The sequence below is a fragment of the Dermacentor andersoni genome, chromosome 4 (genome assembly GCF_023375885.2).
Source record: "Dermacentor andersoni chromosome 4, qqDerAnde1_hic_scaffold, whole genome shotgun sequence".
In the NCBI taxonomy this organism is placed as follows: domain Eukaryota; kingdom Metazoa; phylum Arthropoda; class Arachnida; order Ixodida; family Ixodidae; genus Dermacentor; species Dermacentor andersoni.
The window spans coordinates 111,030,671-111,052,787 of NC_092817.1; the positions used below are offsets into that span (position 1 = coordinate 111,030,671).

General features: G+C 48.4%; 1 protein-coding gene across 1 annotated transcript in view; it reads right to left on the reverse strand.

Annotated features, from left to right (window-relative positions):
- Nucleotides 1-22,117, reverse strand: part of LOC126537466 (uncharacterized) — a 119,474-nt gene that overhangs the window by 90,333 nt on the left and 7,024 nt on the right. The window lies entirely within an intron of this gene.

The following is a 22,117-nucleotide window of genomic DNA, read 5'->3' on the forward strand; positions in this document are numbered from 1 at the left end:
TCATGGAGGCATTACGGAATCAGGGTGTAGATGAGCCATATGTAAAAATACTGGAAGATATCTATAGCGGCTCCACAGCCACCGTAGTCCTCCACAAAGAAAGCAACAAAATCCCTATAAATAAAGGCGTCAGACAGGGAGATACGATATCTCCAATGCTATTCACAGCATGTTTACAGGAGGTATTCAGAGGCCTGGAGTGGGAAGAATTGGGGATAAAAGTTGATGGAGAATACCTTAGCAACTTGCGATTCGCTGATGATATTGCCTTGTTTAGTAACTCAGGAGACCAATTGCAATGCATGCTCACTGACCTGGAGAGGCAAAGCAGAAGGGTGGGTCTGAAAATTAATCTGCAGAAAACTAAAGTATTGTTTAACAGTCTCGGAAGAGAACAGCAGTTTACGATAGGTAGCGAAGCACTGGAAGTGGTAAGGGAATACATCTACTTAGGGCAGGTAGTGACCACGGATCCGGATCATGAGACTGAAATAACCAGAAGAATAAGAATGGGTTGGGGTGCGTTTGGCAGGCATTCTCAAATCATGAACAGCAGGTTGCCACTATCCCTCAGAAGGAAAGTGTACAACAGCTGTGTGTTACCAGTACTCACATATGGGGCAGAAACCTGGAGGCTTACGAAAAGGGTTCTGCTGAAATTGAGGACGACGCAACGAGCTATGGAAAGAAGAATGATGGGTGTAACGTTAAGGGATAAGAAAAGAGCAGATTGGGTGAGGCAACAAACGCGGGTAAACGACATCTTAGTTGAAATCAAGAAAAAGAAATGGGCATGGGCCGGACATGTAATGAGGAGGGAAGATAACCGATGGTCACTAAGAGTTACGGACTGGATTCCAAGGGAAGGGAAGCGTAGCAGGGGGCGGCAGAAAGTTAGGTGGGCGGATGACATTAAGACGTTTGCAGGGACAACATGGCCACAATTAGTACATGACCGGGGTAGTTGGAGAAGTATGGGAGAGGCCTTTGCCCTGCAGTGGGCGTAACTAGGCTGATGATGATGATGATGATATTTAACTTATGTTCAGCTTATGTTGGAGCATGCTCGTGCTGGTTGGAGCCCGCGCACTTTATATTTAACCGACATGCTTGAACGTGCACAAAACTGTGTCGCTCGAATTGTATCAAGATATTATAACTTGCGTAGTAGTGTTACTAAAATTAAACGAACGTTGGGATCGGAGCTTTTATGTCCTCGCCGAAGAAACTTTCAGTTAGAAATGTACAAAATTTATCACGGTAAAATAAAAATAGACAAAGGAACTTATTTGCTTCCACAGCATCACTGGTCGAATAGACTTGATCACGGATGGAAAATAAAAGAAATTAAATGTAAAACTAACACTTACCAAACCACATTTTTTCCACTTACAATTCGTGAATGGAACCGGTTACCAAAACAAATTGTCGAGTGCCGACCTGAACCAATGTTTCGGGCCTTGTTATCAGATATATGAACGATCACAGTTGTCTTCATTTAGTATTTACTTGTCATGCCTTGTAGATTCTTTTTACTCGCATTTTGCTTAGTTATGTATCCCCGGATGGGGATCATCCAGGGATACCCGGATGGGGACCATGTATGGGACCATCAATCAGACAGTCGCTGGAGACATACTTAAAGCAAGCAAAGAAGTCATCCGTGGAGGTTGGACGGTGTACACAAACCTCTATATGCGATTCGTTAGTCATACCTTGAATTATCAACGGAAGGATTGCAAAGTCCGGTAGACTAGGGTCGGCAATGTAGAGTAATCGTCCCTTCTCGAAAAAATAATCCATGGCTGCTCTTTCTCTGTGTCTGAAAGCTATTGCCTCGTCCCATCTGTCAACTGGATTTCGCTCAAAAGCGGAAAGAAAACTCCAAAAGAACGAAAAGCGGGAATTTGTGCCATGGATCATGGCATCGACTTGCGATTCGCATGTGCCACCATTTTCTGGCACTGCCAGAAAATAAACGGCGCACGTTACACATTTTGTCGTCCAGTGACGTCCAGTGGTTCTTCGCACATGCGTATTCATAAAATCTGAGCCACAAGTAGGCTGCATTGGACGCCCCATCGAAACTACCAGGCTTAATCTCTTCTCGATGTGGTTTCTGTGATTTTAGTGAGTCGCAAACTGCTTCGAGAATCAGTCGCCGTTGCTCACACAGCGTGGTCTGCTGCTGCAACAGCGCTTGCGACAAGACGTTATTCGTGTGCTCAGTCTCGTTCTTGCAATATATCCCTGAATGTCCCGGAAACCTAATCTCAAATTCAGACATAAAAGCATCGATGCGTAATGCACCTTTCTCGGCGAGGGCCGCATCGCTCAGCTGACTGTGCTCGGTGATAATGCGAAGCAGTTCCGATGAAGTCGCCGATTCCTGAAGAAGCACTGGGCCTTCGCCATCATGCTGGTAGGTCCTCACGGTCGCCTGCTCATCCGCTCTTCTTAACAACGTTACTTCAAGCCACATGGGCGGCTGCGCCAAATGCAATGTACGAATTAAAATACACTCATTTATTTACAGGGATCCCAACTTGTCTTCTCTTGTCTCCCAAACACTGGCGTATACCCACCAGGGGGATTGGCCAAGAAGAAGGCGGTTTCCCGTATGTTTAGAATTAGAGCAAAACTATACTTCTTGTCTCTTCAGTCCTCTTCTTCTTCGCCGGAACACCAGAAAGTTATAAGTGGTTAATGCATAATATAATCTTCAATGGTAGATTTAAATGCGGAAGAGTTGAGAATGATGACGGCAGAGATGGGCAAGCGGTCCCTTTCAATGGAACAGTAACAAATTACTGCAATAATAGTTACCGACAAAGTCGGCTATGCACGAGGCATATTCCCACTGTTCACGTTTGACTGTGGCCGCATGAAAATCGCGCTTCGTAGTGAAAGTTCCGTCGCGATACGGTCGGCACTGCAGCACTGCGAAAAATAATCTTCGAAAATCGCCAACGCGGCTTTACAGCCCGTCGAATGCATATCCGTCTGAGCACTGTGAAATCGCTCGCCGCGCTTTTTAGAGAGACAATGGAGATTGAAGGCGGGCTGCACAAACCAAAACAAACACACTTGAAGAGCCGCATGTCGAGGGAATTATCACGCTGAGCTGTCTCTCGGCGGAAAATCGCTCTCTGTTACAGACGATCGAAAGTCGTACTGGTACTGTGTCAGAAACGACCCAAAGCAAAATCTTTTGACATGACGGCGGCCGTAAAAACGGACGCGGGAAGTGGCAATTGGTGATGCCAGTTTGTGCCGCTATCACAAAGGAACTGTGTAGACCGTTCGTATACGCGCATGAAACACGGACGGAAGCATAGTATGCCTTAGAAGCTGCAACGCTCGTGGTGATGCACATCGGGTCGTCTGTGATTCATGCCCACTGTTCGTGCGCCGCGGTGGCTTCGCTGGAGGTCATGAACTACGGGCAAGTTCTGCGACCTCTGTCAATCAAACAGTTTGTATGTATGTATGTATGTATGTATGTATGTATGTATGTATGTATGTATGTATGTATGTATGTATGTATGTATGTATGCATGCATGTATGTATGTATGCATGTATGTATGTATGTATGCATGTATGTATGTATGTATGTATGTATGTATGTATGTATGTATGTATGTATGTATGTATGTATGTATGTACGCATGCATGCATGTGTGTATGTATGTATGTATGTATGTATGTATGTATGTATGTATGTATGTATGTATGTATGTATGTATGTATGTATGTATGTATGTATGTATGCGCACAAGGCGCCGGATGTGTATAACACATGCATGGTGGTTTCGAGGGAAATAATTAATTTACTGCGAAGGACGTAATTAACGCACGCATAGTGTTGCGTGCACGTCAGCCGTCCGGCATGAAGTCAGTGCCACTCATCATTCTCCCAGCACAACGGGAAAACATGTACTATACCGTTTGTAAAACACCCATATAACACTCTGGAATGCTTGTATAAACAATTTACTGCAATGCCATAGCGCCTCCCATCTCCATTTTTTTTATTCCTTGGAAGTTTAATTTAGCGCCCCATTTCGTTGTCCATGTAAACTACATTGAGAATAACTACTGAATGTAAACTATTGAGAATAACTGCTGGACAAGCTTTTCAAACACTTGCATAAGTAATTTACTGCAAAGGCTCACCAACATAACTTTTCTTGAACTAAATCATAAGCTGCCCCTTATTTCCTCCAAAATAAAATCTAGACGTCACATTCGTCATGGACACCGGAAGAGAAAAGGAGAAAAGGAATGCTTAGTAACTATCTGCAGAGCCGGTAATTAACTCACAGCCTTTGAAGTTTTGCCACACAGAGCACGCCTCCCATTCCCATTAAACGTAAACTCGAGTCCACATTCAATTCTCCCAGGACAACGGCAAGCATTGCGTTTAACGACTGTATAACCCTTTTCGAACGCCTGAATAAGAAATTTACTGCAAGGGCACTAATTAACCCACACGTTGTAAACTTTGCAGGCACATCAGCCATTACACGCCGTTCATTTTCATTTGATCTCGGCACCTGATACGTACAGTTCTTCTAGCACAGCGCGCACACATTTACGACACTCGTAAAACACACATACAAAGCTGAAAGTACTTGCATAAGTAACTTACTGCAAAGACTGTAAACCCGCGCATTTTAAACTTTTCGTGCACATCACTCATAACCTTCCTCTTATCTCCATCAAATAACATAGTGCCACCTTCGGCTCACCGAGAACACCAAGAAAACCTTCTATAGAAGGTTTCTGTACGAAATGCCTATAGGCATTTCGTACAGCACCCGTAACTAGGGCCAAAACAAGCATTCAGTAGTTATACGCAAAGCCCGTAATTAACCGATAAACATTAAAATTTGCTCACACATTGCCCTTAAAATTCCCCTAGCTATTTCTACCGAATGTGAACTCGGCAATGCCTACAATTCTGTCGGGACACTAGAAAGCATTGAGTATAACGTATCTGACGATGACGGTTTGCATAACGCTTCCGGACACCTGTACAAGTAATCTTCTGCAAAGGCTGCAAGTAATTTACCTACACAGCCTAAACTTAGATCGAGCGTCGTAACTAAAATGGCGCCAGCACCGTGCAAATTGAGTCTCTGACGCCGTATACAAAGAAAGCACGCGCTTCAAATAACACCTCTAAAGGGGATGGTGACGAGTATTTAGTAAGTACTTGTAAAACTCTTTATTCAGTGCCGATCGTCTATAACGTAACTACATGATTCCCATCCTCTCTAAATATAAAATCACTGCCCCATTTGGTTCCTCAGGGACACCTGGATAACTCCTCCGCGTTTCATAACGCCATCGATTAAACAGGTAGAAAACGAGTATTTACGGACCTTCATTTAGCTCTTAATTACAGCCACGTATTCGCCCCGCACATCGTTCTAACCTTCCCACAATTGTTCCCAAATTTAAACTCTCTCTCTCTTTCTCTCTGTGTGTGTGTGTTGTTACGTTTCGCCTACGACGCGCGGTATAGCCGGCGCGGATGCAACGGACGCCGGGGCTTCATTCAAAGCGGCGGACATTTTGGCCCGTTCAGCGCTGCCGTAACGCCTCCTGCCATGCGCGTCCAGGCATGTTTCAATGCCACGTGTCTTCGTGTGTGCGTGTGTGTGTGTGTGCATGTTGGTGCCCACGCTTGTCAAAGCGCGGCAGCCGGGGAGAGGAGCTCCCCCAACTGTGAAGCGAGGAGGTCTGACCGGCGCCGGCCCGGCGGATGCGTCACCTACTCGTCTCAACGTGTTTCTCAGCGTGTCCGTGTCCCGCATCACGTGCGCCTCTGACGAGGCGTTCCTTTTTGCCCTCGACTCCGAGAGTATAAAAGCAGCTGCCCCCGGACGCCAAGAGAGAGGCTCCGATTTCTTCCGTTGAGTAGCGTGCTCTCCCGTCTCTCCACTTCGGTCGACCTGACCGGCCGCTCTTTTGCGATGCTAGAATAAACAAGTTGTTCTGTTAGCAGTCGACTCATGCTTTGCCAGGACCTTCGGATGCTTCCAGTTGTGCCCCAGGCCGCCAGGCCAACGCTACCCTTGGGGCTTGCGACCCGATTGCAACAACTGGTTGCTAGCGGTGAGATCGCGACAACGGAGGCCAGCAGCTAAGATATGCGGTTGACTGTATGCTGAGCAGCACAACGACCATCCGGGAGCAGTGCAACGAGCCCTGTGTGATGACTGGTTGCCTGCAGCGGAACGACTGCGCTGAATTCTTGGCTGCGAGGTTTGGTGAGTGCGGGACTTTCTTCTTCTGAGTTTTGCCAGGCTTTTGTTAGTGTCAGAAACAGAGCTGGTAATTGTGGTTGTCGTTGCTGCCGGGTTAGTTTGCGGCAAGACAATAGTAGGCAGTAGAGAAAGCAGCATTCAGAGCAGCCATGGATTGGAAGTCGTTTCGCAAACCGAAATTGCTGGAGCTTGCAAGAGAGTTGGGTCTGGATGTCTCAGACAAACTCAGAAAACCAGAACTGCTAAGGGCTATTCTTGAGTTAGAAGCTGAGGATGACGAGCTGTCGGAATGCCTTGAGACCATTGAGGAGAGGGGGACGGCAAAAAGACAGGAGCGCGAACGAAAAGAGCAAAAAGAGAAACAGGAGCGCGAACTTAAAGAACAGAAAGAGAAAGATCAGCGCGAACGAAAAGAACAAAAAGAAAAAGAAGAGCGCGACCGTCAACACGCTTTGGAAATGAAGCGTCTCGAGGTAGAGATGGAACGCGCTCGTAATGGAAGTGAGGCACACGGTGCAGGAGAACGAGTATCGTTCAAGATGACTGACCTGATGCGGCCGTTTAAGCTTGGAGAGGACATTGGTTTGTTCCTGGTTAACTTTGAGCGAACGTGCGAGAAGCAGGGGTTCTCTCGGGAAACGTGGCCACAGCGCTTGCTCACTTTGTTACCCTGCGAGGCGGCCGACGTAGTCGCTCGCTTGAAGAGAGAGGAGGCAGAGGATTTCGACAAAGTGAAATCGAGTCTGCTAAAAAAGTACAGGCTGTCAGCGGAGGCGTTCCGTCGGAAGTTTCGGGAAAATGAGAAAGGCAGAAGTGAGTCATATACAGTTTGCCTACAGGCTAATGTCAAACATGCAGGAGTGGCTCAAAGAAGAGAAAGCGTTTGGTGACCACGAGAAAGTTCTGCAGTGTTTCGGGCTGGAACAGTTCTATAGTCGGTTACCTGAGAACGTGCGGTACTGGGTCTTGGATAGGCCAAACGTTAGTACGGTTGCTAAAGCCGCTGAGCTAGCCGAGGAGATTCTGACGCGTCGGGCTCGCGGAGCTAAGGACGGTCAAAAGGGTGAATTTGGCTCCAAGTTCGAGAGGCCGAAGTTCACACCCATGAGAGCAAGGGGGAACACACCTAGTGCGGATGCGAGTGAAAGCAGTCCGACCGAACCTAAGGAGACGGCGGCAGCCGAAGCCGAACGCAGAAAGCGGTTCGAGACGAGGCAAGCGCGCGTGTGTTATACGTGCCAGAAGCCGGGTCACTTTTCGGCGCAGTGTCCGGAAACAAAAACAAAAGTCGTGTTTTTGTCATTATGCAGCACTGACGAGAACATGAAGCTTCTCGAGCCTTACATGCGAGACCTCCTCGTGAACGGGAAAGAGTGCCGAGTGCTTCGCGATTCCGCAGCTAGGATGGATGTAGTTCACCCCTCTTACGTAGAACCCGATATGTTCACGGGCGAGTGCGCATGGATCAAGCAAGCCGTGGAAGCTCATAGCGTGTGTCTGCCCGTAGCAAAAGTGCTTATTGAAGGACCTTTCGGAGCGCTTGAGACGGAGGCCGCAGTGTCATCTATGCTGCCCCCCCAGTACCCGTACCTATTTTCATGTAAAATACATGTAAAAGGAGAATTCGTTTTCCTCGGCAACCACTGCACCAAATTTGACGAGGTTTGTTGCATTTAAAAGACAAACTTAAGATCTAGTGACTGTTGGTTTCGAATTTTTGAGTTAGGTCGTCAATTTTTTATTAAAAATTGGCAAAAATCAAACATTTTCAAAAAACGAAACTATCAAGTTTACAACTCTGTTACTCAACCACTGAAAATGATAATACGATTCTGTGATTTGCATCTAATAGTACATCTACAGCGGACAAAATTGATATGTTACACATGAATATAAAAAAATTTAATCATAGGGAAATACAACTTTTGCAAAACCGCTGTAACCAACGTAACAAATTCACGTAAGATGTAAAATGACATATTGAATTTGTCCGCTTTGAATGATCTAACGGATGCCGTTTACAGAACCGCGATATCAGTCCTTGATGCAGAGCTATGAATTTGTAAACTTCGTGCTTCTATTTTTTTCAAACGGTCAAATATTTGAAAATCGTTTTAAGAAAATTCAAGCCTTAAATCGAAATTCTGCTTCCGACAGTCACTAGAATTTAACTTTCTCTTTCAAATGCAACAAATTTCATCAAAATCGGTCCAGGGGTTATCTCATAAAAACGTTTTTGCGTTTTACATGTATTTGAATAGGCCGCGTCGGAGATGGGCCCGAGCTAAAGCTTCCTCTAACCAGATCGAAGGTTCGGGAGCTCGCTGCAAAGGCGGTAGTTGCGGGGCCGGCGTTGTAGAACAATGAGAAAGGGTCAGAGGCGCAGCAAGCTGATATTCTGAGCACGTCCGAACTGAATACAATTGAGCCTGTAGCGTTGAAGGCACCAGATACTGGAGAGGAAAAATTATTTAATGCCCGACACGGGAAAGTTAGAAGAGCTATCTGCAGATTTGCTCATCGCGCCTACGTCAGACGGACTTAATAGGTTGCTAAAAGTCAGCAGGGCGGCTTTGATAGCCGAGCAAGAAAAGGATGGCAGCCTAGAAAACATACGCTGCATTGTCAAGGAAGGTATCGCCAAGAAAAATGCTCGTTTTGTGGAAAGAGGTGGGGTCCTGTACCGGAAGTATTTAGACCGCAGGGGAATGGAGTTCGATCAGCTGATCGTGCCTCAGTGCTACCGTCAGGATCTGTTGCGCTTGTCACATGGGGGTTCGTGGTCCGGACACCTAGGAGTTAAGAAAACTAAGGACCGTCTCTTGCAAGAGTACTATTGGCCAGGGTGTTTTCGGGACGCAGACCACTTTGTGAGGACATGTGACACCTGTCAGCGGGTGGGCAAACCAAGGGACAAATCGAGGGCGCCGTTGAAGTTGGTACCTATCATTACGGAGCCTTTTAGACGGCTCGTTATTGATACAGTGGGACCTCTGCCGGTAACAACCACGGGGTACAGACACATTTTGACTGTGATCTGCCCAGCGACAAAGTTCCCTGAAGCAGTGCCGCTTAAAGAACTCAGCTCAGTTGAGATAGTCAATGCACTACTGTCCATATTTGCGCGAGTTGGTTTTCCTGCGGAAATCCAATCAGATCAGGGCACAGTGTTTACTAGCGCTTTGACGACAACTTCTCTCGAAAGGTGTGGGGTAAAGCTGTTACACAGCTCAGTGTACCACCCACAGTCGAATTCCGTTGAGAAGCTCAACTCCGTCATGAAGCGCGTGTTGAGAGCATTGTGTTTTGAACAACAAACTGACTGGGAGCTGTGTCTGCCTGGGGTAATGTTTGCATTAAGGACCGCGCCGCATGCGGCTACGGGGTTTTCGCCAGCTGAGCTGGTGTACGGTCGCTCGCTGCGGTCTCCGCTTCGCATGCTTCGAGAATCGTGGGAAGGCAGGGGCGACGACCCAGTCGTGGTGGAGTACGTGCTTAGGCTCCTCGAACGCTTAAGAAGGGCACAGAAGTTGTCAGGTGAAGCAATGGCAAAGGCCCAGCAGAGGGCCAAGGTTTATTATGATCGGACAGCCAGGGCCCGTCGTTTTGAGGTGGGCGATGAGGTCATGATATTACGCACATCGCTAAAAAACAAACTCGACGTGCAGTGGGAGGGCCCACCACGGATTATTCAAAAACTGTTGGACGTCAACTACGTGGTGAGTCTGCCAGGAAAACGGAAAGCACAGCAAGTTTACCACTGTAATCTGCTCAAACCCTATAGACAACGGGAAGCAGTGGTGTGTATGATGGTAAACGTTCCCGAAGAGCTTCCGGTCGAGCTTCCGGGACTAGGCTCAGTGACGAACAGGGAAGACACCGATCAAGTCATTAGTGACTTAATCAGTAAAGCACCGCTGTCGCCTGAGCAGAAAACCGAACTACACCAGCTCTTACAAGAGTTTCAAGGTCAGTTCTCTGAGAGGACTGGTAGGACTTCTGTCCTTACTCATGACATAGAACTTACCTCCCCAGAGCCAGTACGATCCAAGGCGTACCGGGTGTCACCCCGCCAGCACGATATTATGGAGGCTGAGGTAAAGAAAATGCTACAGCTCGGTGTTATTGAGGCGGGTGAGAGTGATTATACCTCCCCTTTGATTTTAGTTGAGGTACCGGGCAAGGAACCTCGTCCTTGCGTCGACTACCGCAGGCTTAATTCCATCACTAAGGATCAAATTTATCCGATCCCTAACATCGAGGAGCGCCTTGAGAAAGTTAGTAGCGCTCAGTTTATTTCCACCCTAGATCTTGTCAGGGGTTTTTGGCAGGTTCCACTTACAGAAGAGGCTAGTAGGTATGCGGCGTTCATTTCACCAATGGGAACATTCCGTCCTAAAGTGTTGAGTTTTGGTTTGAAGAACGCGCCATACTGTTTTTCAAGCCTCATGGATAAAGTGTTGCGGGGACAGCAAGAATTCGCTTTACCGTATTTAGACGACGTAGCGATATTCTCCGCATCCTGGTCTGAGCATATGGCACACTTGCGGGCAGTGCTGACCCGCCTGCGCGAAGCGGGCTTGACAGTCAAGGCTCCCAAGTGCCAGTTAGCACAGGCCGAGGTTGTCTACCTCGGTCACGTGATTGGTCGGGGTCGTCGCCGCCCCTCTGAAATAAAGGTGGCCGCTGTGCGAGACTTCCCGCAACCGCGCACGAAGACCGATATTCGGTCGTTCTTAGGTGTCGCCGGCTACTATCAGAGGTACATCCCCAGGTACTCTGATATCGCGGCTCCCCTGACGGATGCTCTAAGAAAAACAGAGCCCCAAACAGTCGTCTGGGACGAGACAAAGGAAAGAGCTTTTAGCGCCCTAAAGAGCGCCCTAACAAGCCAGCCTGTGCTACGATCGCCAGACTACACAAAAGGGTTCGTTGTTCAGTGCGATGCTAGTGAGCGAGGCATGGGCGTTGTACTGTGTCAACGGGAAAATGGAGAAGTAGAACACCCCGTCCTGTATGCTAGTCGTAAGCTGACCAGTCGTGAGCAGGCGTACAGCGCCACCGAGAAAGAGTGTGCGTGTCTCGTGTGGGCCGTTCAGAAATTGTCATGCTACCTAGCCGGCTCGAGGTTTATCATTGAGACGGATCACTGCCCTCGCCAATGGCTACAGACCATCTCTCCCAAAAATGGCCGCCTCCTGCGCTGGAGCCACGCTTTGCAACAATATTCCTTTGAGGTGCGTTACAAAAAGGGGAGTCTCAACGGTAACGCCGATGGCTTAAGTCGAAGCCCCTAACGTAGGAATCAGCCTCAGAGTTGTTTGTTACTGATGTTTTTCTTCCTGAGGCAGGATTTTTAACATATTGCTTTTGTTTAGTGTTTCAAAGTGATGACGTGCTTTCTAGTGCAATTTTCCAATTTGTGGACGTGTTCTGGGTGCTGCTAGACTACTGTAAGGAACTAGGCAGTAGTATAAAAGGGGAAAGAGCCTGGCATGGCTTAGTGAGGGTTGTGTCGTGCTTGCTGACTGAGCGGTTGAGTTTCGGCGTAGTTCTAACGCTTGCCGGGAACGAGAACAAAAATGTCAACTCTCCCGAAGTCACTTTGCAGTGTCCTGTGTGAACCTGAACGAGAGAACGAGGCCTTCTCTGTGCGCTGCGCTCAAGAAACGCCGAAGGACGACCGACTTCGGTTATGAGCATCATCGAGCGACATCCCTCCGGACAGCGGATGTAGTCCCCTGACCATCGGGATCTCCTTCTCCCGGCGGGGCGGTCTGTTACGTTTCGCCTACGACGCGCGGTATAGCCGGCGCGGATGCAACGGACGCCGGGGCTTCATTCAAAGCGGCGGACATTTTGGCCCGTTCAGCGCTGCCGTAACTCCTCCTGCCATGCGCGTCCAGGCATGTTTCAATGCCACTTGTCTTCGTGTGTGCGTGTGTGTGTGTGTGCATGTTGGTGCCCACGCTTGTCAAAGCGCGGCAGCCGGGGAGAGGAGCTCCCCCAACTGTGAAGCGAGGAGGTCTGACCGGCGCCGGCCCGGCGGATGCGTCACCTACTCGTCTCAACGTGTCTCTCAGCGTGTCCGTGCCCCGCATCACGTGCGCCTCTGACGAGGCGTTCCTTCTTGCCCTCGACTCCGGGAGTATAAAAGCAGCTGCCCCCGGACGCCAAGAGAGAGGCTCCGATTTCTTCCGTTGAGTAGCGTGCTCTCCCGTCTCTCCACTTCGGTCGACCTGACCGGCCGCTCTTTTGCGATGCTAGAATAAACAAGTTGTTCTATTAGCAGTCGACTCATGCTTCCAGTTGTGCCCCAGGCCGCCAGGCCAACGCTACCCTTGGGGCTTGCGACCCGATTGCAACAGTGTGTGTGTGTGTGTGTGTGTCTGTGTGTGTGCGTGTGTGCGTGCGTGCGTGCGCGCGCGAGCGCGCGTAGTAGCGCGAACAGCTTGACTGCATATGCAAAGAAAGAATATATGTCACTGCGTTCGAACTGAGGTGTAAGCATGAGATGGTTTGGACGTTAATGCCATGTCATCAACAAGCGCGCGCACACATGCATGCATGTGTGCACGCCGATATCGCTCGCACATTCAGATCCAATTAAAGCTGAGCGCGCCGAGCCTTGACGAATGACGCAAACGTAACATATACCACGACCTTCCGTGCAAACAAAATCCGCACTCCAGTTCATTCCAGACTTGTACGTAACGAATTACGCGTAATCATTTACATTTTCTGGTAGTGTTGTAATGATCAATTAATTTTTTTACTAAGTAACGCTCACTCTATTTCAATGTTGTTTTTTCTCAGTGAACAATTTTACGTAAGCAGTTACTTCGTTGACGAGAAAAGCTGTAACAGGCGTATCAGCTTAGAGCGTTGAATTTGGCCGGAACTAGAGCATAGAACGCCCACGGTCTTCCCGCCCAGCACCCTCACGAATGCGCATGCTCGACCAGGCAAACCCGCCTGCTCAGTGTTGCTTTTCGCATCTTAACGCTCCACCATATGTTGGCCGAGGAATTTAACCTGCGCGCTACGCGATAGCCACTCAGGACGCTGATGCCAGAAAATCATCTACGGCATGGACGATCCTTTCAGCTTTTTATCAGCCCTTCCGAGAGCGTTTTTTTTTCGAATCTCCGCAGCGATGAAGCGCCGCGCTACATGTAGGACGCAGACCCAAGCGGTGCGTCATCGCTGTAAGCAACTGTACAACATGCGAAGGGCTACAGAAGACGCACCGAAAGAGCCAGGCCATATTGTCATATACTGTATTTGTGATCAAGGTTGGAAGGAGAGTAACCTAAAGATAACGGATTACTTTTTAGTAATCGCTGAATTACTTTCGTGGGGCAGTAATTGGTCGCTGTAATCAATTACATTTTTAAATGAAGTAACTGTGGCCTACCAGATAGCAGTACGCATCGAGCGATCGGGCGGGCCCGAATGACACCAGTTTCCCGCGCGAACGTCAGGAACCGCTCTCAGTGGTCTCCGCCGTTCGCGGCTCGCGTCTTTCATCTCCCGCTCCGCGTTCGCTCTTTCATCCTTCGATGTGCTTGTTCGCTCGGTTACGCCGCCGACTCTTGCCGCAGGAACAAGCTGCGCTCTAAAACTGTAGCATCACCTCCGTCGCCGTCTGAGGTCCATTAAGGGCGCGCATAAGCAAGGGTTCATTAGCCTCTGAACTTCATCCGGCCCAGCGGCATGAATGCTACAGGAAGGAAGGCCACGATGACCTGCAGCTTACACGTGTCGTGATGCGTCTGTCATAAGGGAGGGTGGGTCCTTCCGAAAAACAGGAAGCGCAGAAAAGAAAAAACTGCGTTCTTTTTCCTCCGTCTTCGTCTGTTTCGCGACGAACAGGTCTTGTGCGGGAAGGGTTTGTCCAAAGCTGCAACGACGGGCTCTACAGGAACCCGTACACAAAGCCGCTTTCCTTTTGTCGCCCTGGAAACGAGCCAGCCGCCCCATTTACAACTGCCGCCTCCCGTTGTACCGAGGCCGGCGGTGCGAGCTGCTCGGAAAGCTGCCGAGTGACAGCCCGCTGTCACGCGCTGCGGCGCTTTTTACGGCTTTCGTCTGCGTTGCACGAAGGCAAAGCTACGAGGCTTCGGGATAGCCGCCTCTACAACGGACGCCGCGGTCGACGTTGTTGCAGGCAAGCAGTGTAGTGTACCCTACACTGTAGTACCTGATTTTCGTGGTTGCGTGGGCGGACCAAAAAGAAAAAGAAAAACAGGTAGTAAACAACAGGGTAGGAGCACGATCAAGGCCACTGTGACAGCCGAAGGATTAAGAGAAGTTGTGCAACCGCTTCCTCCGAAATCGACTGAAAATTGAGAAAATCCCAGAGAAGCCCCATTTATTCCGCTTAGCGAGTATAAATTCGACTTCTTATATGCACCCAAAGGGTCAGTCTTACCGAGACCGGACGCTAGGTAAGCCAGATGAGACGGAGAACACACACACACACACACACACACACACACACACACACACACACACACACACACACACACACACACACACACACACACACACACACACATGCGCGCGCGCATCATCATCATCATTATGACTCATACATGATACTAATCCACAAAAACGAAAGACAAATAGCGAGGCCACTTCGGAGTTCCCCACTACACTGTGGACGTCATGGATTGACAGCGCCCACTCGGGCCTATAGTTGTCAATCGTTGAAGGTTTGCATTCGGTCCTGAGGGTACTGAACGCGCATCGATTTAAGATCCCGGAACATTTCTTTCTGCGCCGAAACAGCGCATATACTTTGAAATCGGTGAAGTGAAACTGACGTACCGGCAGGCCTGCGGCTCGGCCGCGATATTTGAGAAAGCGTAGAAAGCGTTCTTTATATTCTCCGCTGGTAATCGGCCTTTTCCCGTCTTATAACGAAAATTAAGTCCTGAAATATGCTGCCTTACCAGCTGTAACTCGTTTAGTGTTGCTCTTTGGTGTTGCTCTAACTCCTAAGCCCAAGCTGCGCTTAATTCGTGCCCATATCGCCAAATTTAGGTCCCACAGTATACATATCTCTTAATTTTTTTTTTCCAGCTCCGTCCAACGGAAACAAACTAGGTTTGTTAACTCTTCCCAGTTTTCGTATTTCAGGTTGGCAACCAGATGCTTTATTTGCGGGCCTGCCTCATTTCTTCACCACGTTCAGAAAAAAAAAAAAAGTTATTCCAGCGTGGAAGACGAAAAAAGGTGACTAGATAGGTATGGAAAAAAAAAGAGATCGAGCATGGCGGTGTTTTGTGCAGCGCATGAATAGTTTTAGAGGGAAAAAAGTACACACAAGGAAAAGCAGCGCTGCTATTTTTTCTGTACTTATTTTTCCTCTGCGCCGCGCAAAAACACCGCCATGAAATATCACCAACTTACCCAAGCTTTCACCCTTGTAGAGATATGGCAGGAAAAAAGAATGGGGAAAAGAAAGAGACAGAGAAAGAAAGAGAGAGGAAAGTACCGCAAATGACGAAAACATGGTACGTTTAGGTGGGCTGATATCAGTAAATGTGAAGCTGATTCGTTGTTTAGGAGGCAGAAACATTTTATTGAGCTCTTCAAGCAATTAAGCCATTGTTCAGAAGATAAACAACACTGGCCAAGTTTCATAAGTTACAGATCTCATCAGGGTCATTCTATTTCAAGGGACGGAGAGTCGCATTATTAAATATTGGAACACGAGCGTTCTTGCATTTTGTCTCCGTCAGAATGCGGCCTCTGGGATTCCAACCAGTAACCTCGTGCTCAGCACTAGAACTACATAGCCACCAAGTAACAAGTATAATATGAAGGATATGACGTGCTATCAGCATACATTCCCACTCCGACTGTCTTTATTAAGACTCCAAGAAGTACAGTCGCGAGCCAACGTCTTGAGGCCTACGGGCGTCTAAAAAAAAAAAAAAAAAATTTTCCCTCCAGAGCCTAGGTATGAAGGCTGAAAGCATGTGGTAAAGCCTAAGTGCACCTGTTCGACCGATTTCACGTTACGCGGCTGTGCTAGAAGAAATTAATTTTTTTTCTAATATCCTGGTCGTTATACCTTTTCTATCGACTGTGCGCTTCGTACTGTACCAGTAGCAAGGTTTTAAAGGCAGGGAGAGGGAGGGGGGAGGTAGCGGGGGCTAGGCAGGCGGCAGCCTGGTACACAGACATTTCGAAGTAGGGGGGGGGGGGGGACACGTGTCCAGTAGTATACTCTGGTAAACACTCTGGTAAAGAGACTTGCGAAACAAAAAATCATGAGCCATTCCACCCAGTGAAGGTGGTTGACCAGCAAAGCTGTTTAGCACACGACACATATTTTTGAACGAAGGTACAAACTCAATTATTGTCTTGATGGGTGGTCATCGTGACGAAAGGAACGCACACTCATTCATTGTCTTGAGCGCTGGTTATTATTTCACTCGCAACTGCAATCACATTCTTTGATAATGTCAAATCGATGCACGTACGCCGCTGGGTGGTCGGTTCGGCCAGACCGGTACGGCATAGCAAGGTATATGTCTGCAACACGGAACGCGTAAACCGCTCTCTTTTCGGTACCGACACATCCACATTAAAATCACCGACAACGACAACAGGGGTAGCGTCACCTCGCAGCTAACTCACGCAAAGTGAGTAGCCATGAATCTTACGGGACTATGAGTCATTGCATTTTTTTGCTTGCTCACGGGGGTATGAGCCATTGACGGTGACAGTTTTCGACATGCTGTTCTGTATGTTGCATGCGTGATTAGAAAGAATGTAGGCACTGTTCGCTTCACTTTTCTGAGTGGTTGTAACATCTGTTTTGCTGGGCTATAGGCCATTGCATTTTTTTACTGCTTACGGAAGTATGAATGCTTACAGGGGTATGAGCCATTGATGATGATAGTTTTTGTTCACGGAGAACAAAAACGCACGGAACCCCAGCCATATACAGCTTCGCTGTAAAATCCCATTGCACTGAAGGTTGGTAGCGTTGTGCTCTTGAGTGTTATTCCAGTGCTGCAGCAACACACCGCGACAAGCCCTTTCCTCGAACCGTTTCGATAACCTTGTCCAATTCGCGCTACATCGCATCAAATGCTTCAAATAGGCAGCCCTTCAACCTCCGCTATACGTACACGCTTTGCGCGAAGATAGAAATAATCGAATGTGGCTGAACCTAGAGAGTTTAAGCCGGTTGATAACAGTGACGGTGCCGTTGTCTAGAGAAAATCATACAACCTTGCAGAGTTCTGTGAGACAGCTCATTGGATATGGTAAAGTGTTACGTTACACCAGAGCCGAATGGTACAATATGCAGTCACCCCTGTTGCGAAGTTCAGGACCCTCCCATCAGAAAGTCAAATGTGCCCCAAAGCCCCAATAATCCCATATGAACGCAAAATATCTTATAATGTAAAACCCGCACGATCCCATCTAATCATAAGGAATCATTCGCTGAGCGTGCTATGTGGCACATCATTTTGACATCGTATTGTTCTTTTCTTTCCCTGTCTCTCTCTCCCTCTCTCTCTCTCTTTACTTTTGGCATTCACAAACAAAAAAAGTTATTGCGCTATAGAACTCCTTGTAAGCGCACGTTACAGTCAATCGTAACTTTGGACATACTTCTCGCGGAGGCGACCGATCAAGAGTAAACAGCTACGAATCTAAAATCTGTCAGTTCGGCTCCAAGGTACGTGTTCACAAAACTAAACGCGAGTGCCGCCTACCATATCGGTTGTGATGATCGCTATCATGAGTGACATGTGCCCGAACGCCGGCATTTCAAGTGGCCAACTACAGGAATGGGAACCAGCACTTTGGTCATCCTCTCCAATCTCACATATTGTGCAGCCAGCCTTTCTACGAAAGACGACTCGCTCGCGTATCAGTTTATTCGCTGCGGACTAATGAAAGGGCCATACTGATACGGACTTAACGCTCGAAAATGCCGCACAGGAAATGCTACTTCTAGAGTAAATCACCGGAAGAAAAACAGGAAAAATGGAGTGAGGAAGCCGACAGCCGCTGGACAGGCTGCTTAATTTATTCGTTTCGCCTTCCCGGTCACAACATTAACTTTAGCATAGCATTGCTTTTTCTACAAAATGAAGAAAGAAGACGGCATCCATAAAGACAAAATGGTGTAAAGAGAAAATATAGTGTGTTTTAAAAGGGCCAATAAAAGAGACCGGAATCCATGCATGATGCATGGATTCCAGCCTTGTGATGCATGATGCATCACAATTTGTCGCCAGCGAGGCTATAATGCCTGAAGAAAGTTTGACGCTGTAAAGGACAACACGGTGCAAAAAAAAAGAGAAAACATCAGTGCCCTTCCACTCTGAGAAGAAGGATGAGCAGCGAAGCTGTGTATGTGGCCCCCTTAATGGCGAAGTGCCCCTCTGCCGCTAATCAGTCCAGCATTGCACTATCTTCTGGATCGGCCCACGTATGGGGAGTGCTTATAACGCCTGCTTCACCTCCACCGCGGGTCGGCCCGGGATTGTACTATCTCCGGGATCGGCACACGCATTGGGAGTTTTCTGTGGACCGCACGAAAGAATCGCCGGTTGGTAGAGCTAAACAGCTTCGCTGTAAAAAGTTCTGCAACGCATTTGCGCGGAAGCTTTTCGCAGTTTTCAATGAATCCCCCACCGCTTGTAGGAGTCAACAAACTTCACCAGTAATGCTTGTTCGCATCTGTGTTTGCGTATAGTGTTTCCCTTCTCGCGTTCCTTGCTGCCTTTTGTCCTGTTCCTTTCTTCTCCATATACACAAGGTGCGTGGAACAGACAACACACGTGCGACTCGAAACGTTGCCTTGGGAGCACAATTGAAAAAAAAAAAAGAAGAAAAGAGATACAGCAACAGGCCTGCAGCTGCAGCTGGACCCTTCAAAAAAAAAAGCTTTTCGGCTAACTCGCATCTCGCCGCGGTCCCGCCGTCCCAGTTCCGCGGAGGCAGAAGGGTCGCCGAGCGACAGCGTCCCGAGACACCAGCACGCGCATGCTCTATACGCATGCGTGTGGGCACGACAGAGAGCCATTAACTGTCGCTAAGGTCTCCTCGTCTCTCCCCCTTCTGCCCGCAAATTGCGTGAGCCGCAGTGTACGGGGTATTCGCGAGCGTAAATGGCAGAGTGGCGGGAGAAATCCGCCACGCACGAAACATATTATGGAAGCAAAGGCCATGCGACGCCGCCCTCTTTCTTCCTGTTCTTCTACAGAACGAAGTGATCAATAAGTGAATGCCGGCAAGTGGGCCACGGACCTGATGGCTGGTCTAGTTGCAAATCACAAACTCAGATGTATGTACAAGGACAGAGTATTATTATTATTATTGCTACTATACTACTACTAAAGCTAAACTTTCTCTCGCTGTTCCACAGCTTTGTGTGGTCAGTTGTCCGGCCGACTAAACTGGGCCGATTCCGGAGGCAGGGTGATCAAAGGTGTTGGCCTGGTCGACCGATCCCGCCGGCCAGACCAGCACCTTGACCGGGCCGACACCTGTTGGCTTTGTCGGGCGACCTTCGCAGAGGTTAAGGTCGTTTGTAACGCGGGCTGATCGTTAAAGCAGCGTAACGTCAAAGCGCCCACGCACGGCCTTAACCACAGCGCTGAACCATTAGACAGTTTTCACTTGACGTTCCGTATACGCAGCTGCTTAACGTGCTAGTATTCGAACAGGGTGGCCACGATGACGTCAGCGTACCGTATCATCATGACTTTTTTTTTTTTTTGACAGCGACCGGTCGTTTTCTACAGGATAATCACTATCCCAGATCTGTCGCTCAGCGAAAAGATGCATATTTGCTGTCACGGTATACTTGTTTACGCAGTTTCTCGACGTGCTATAGTGTGCCCGAGGTGGTGGCCACGATGACGTAATGCAAACAATCTATATAGCTAACCGATAAGTGTCTTCAGCAGCACATATCGGCAATTCTACCGGGATGCAATACGTGAACTCCGACGTGCGCGCGACACTATAGTGCTGTTCCTCTATTGTCGCCCCTATACCCCCTCCTCCCAGGTGCAGGGTAGCAAACCGGACGCGCGTCTAGTTGACCTCCATGCTTTTCTCTCTCTCCTGTTTCACTCTCTCGCCACTCATTCTCCAATAACTTCTGCCCAATTGCTTATTATTAATTATGGAAACATGCAAACACCACACGTAGAAAAAGAGAAGCATGCTATCAAATGTCTGCTGAGAGAGACACAATAATGCCCGCCCGTTTGAAGAGGAGGAGGGACAAAGAAGGAAAAGAGAGAGAGAAGCACATCAGATCACACATACACAGAGTATGAGCGCTAAAGACGAGAGTCAGTTGAGTGGTTGAGAAAAAAATGTGTCAATAAAAAAGATTTGCGAGCCTCGTATCGAGTTGAAGTTCAACCTTTTGGAAAGGAGAAATCACTGAGCGTCAGTTTCACAAAGGTCAAGCTGCTGGAACTTGGGGCGAAATCGGACGGGAGAAATCAGCCGCGTTTTTAACTAAAATGTAGGAATAATCAGAAGAAAGTGGAAGTGATAGTTGAAGAAAAGACAACTTTCCCCAGGTGGGAGCCATACCCACAACCTCCGGATTATGCGTGCACTTCTTTCTTCGCTTCTTCTCCACTTTCTTGGCCGGTCTTCGGCGGAGACGGCGAAATAAAACTTGTGTTTTTCAACGTGAATTTGCTGACACACACACACACACACACACACACACACACACACGTATATATATATATATATATATATATATATATATATATATTCTTTTCTTTCGCCTTTGAGCGATAGGCATCTTCACCCTCGCAAGCAAGTATAGAATCGGTGGATCCAAAACCAGCAATAAGCGGCACACCAAAAGGCCAGCAAGTGTAACTAAACTCGCGAATTCGCCGGCGTGTTACAGATTCCTGGCAGACGGGAAAAGAAAAAGCAACACCGAAGACCGACCCAGAAAGCATACTAGACGCATGCCACCAGGGACGGAAGATAGCGATAAGGCGTCAACTCCGTTCTCTATTTGAGTGCGGCTGTTGCCCCTCGTAAGAAACGCACGCAGCACAAAGAACTCTGTCGAGTGGCTGCGTCTCGTAGTCGCAGCAGAGGTATGCAGGCCTCGCAGTGTATACGTGCTCCTCAAAACGTCACTGGTGCGCTGGAGTTGTCGGATATCTATAACACAACACGCATCGTGGCTCCTTGGGCGACAATTTAGCCCGCATGCACTCACACAAGTTAACTGCGAGTGAGTGAGTGAGTGAGTGAGTGAGTGAGTGAGTGAGTGAGTGAGTGAGTGAGTGAGTGAGTGAGTGAGTGAGTGAGTGAGCTTGCTCTGTCACCCTCCGCTCTTATTCTTACTATAACGGCTCTCTACACATGAGAAAGCTCGGAATTATGATCGCAAGCACATTTTGGGTGAGTCACTTTGATTCCGCGAACAAACTCGTTGATCACTCCGCAAGCAAACAAACCGGAGGAAGAAGAAATAACAAAGAAATAGACAAATAATACGACGACATTATACAGGCCACTCCTCGCACCGCGGGCTCATTAGGGCCCAACGTCAGACGCACGAATTCCAAGGCTCGTCGCGCGGCTCCTCTCACCCACAGCGCGCAGCGGCGGAGCGGTCAACGCTTTCTTTCCCGTTGACAGCACGAGTCATCGCGCGCAGCGCGGTATACGGCACATGACAAACGACAGGAGGCCGCCGCATTCACCTCCCATCCGCGCAGGATGCTGCTGCGCCGAGAAAAAAGAAGGAAAAGTCGCTACGCTGCCACAACGGCGACTGAAGAAGCACTTCCCGTTCGCGAGATTCTTT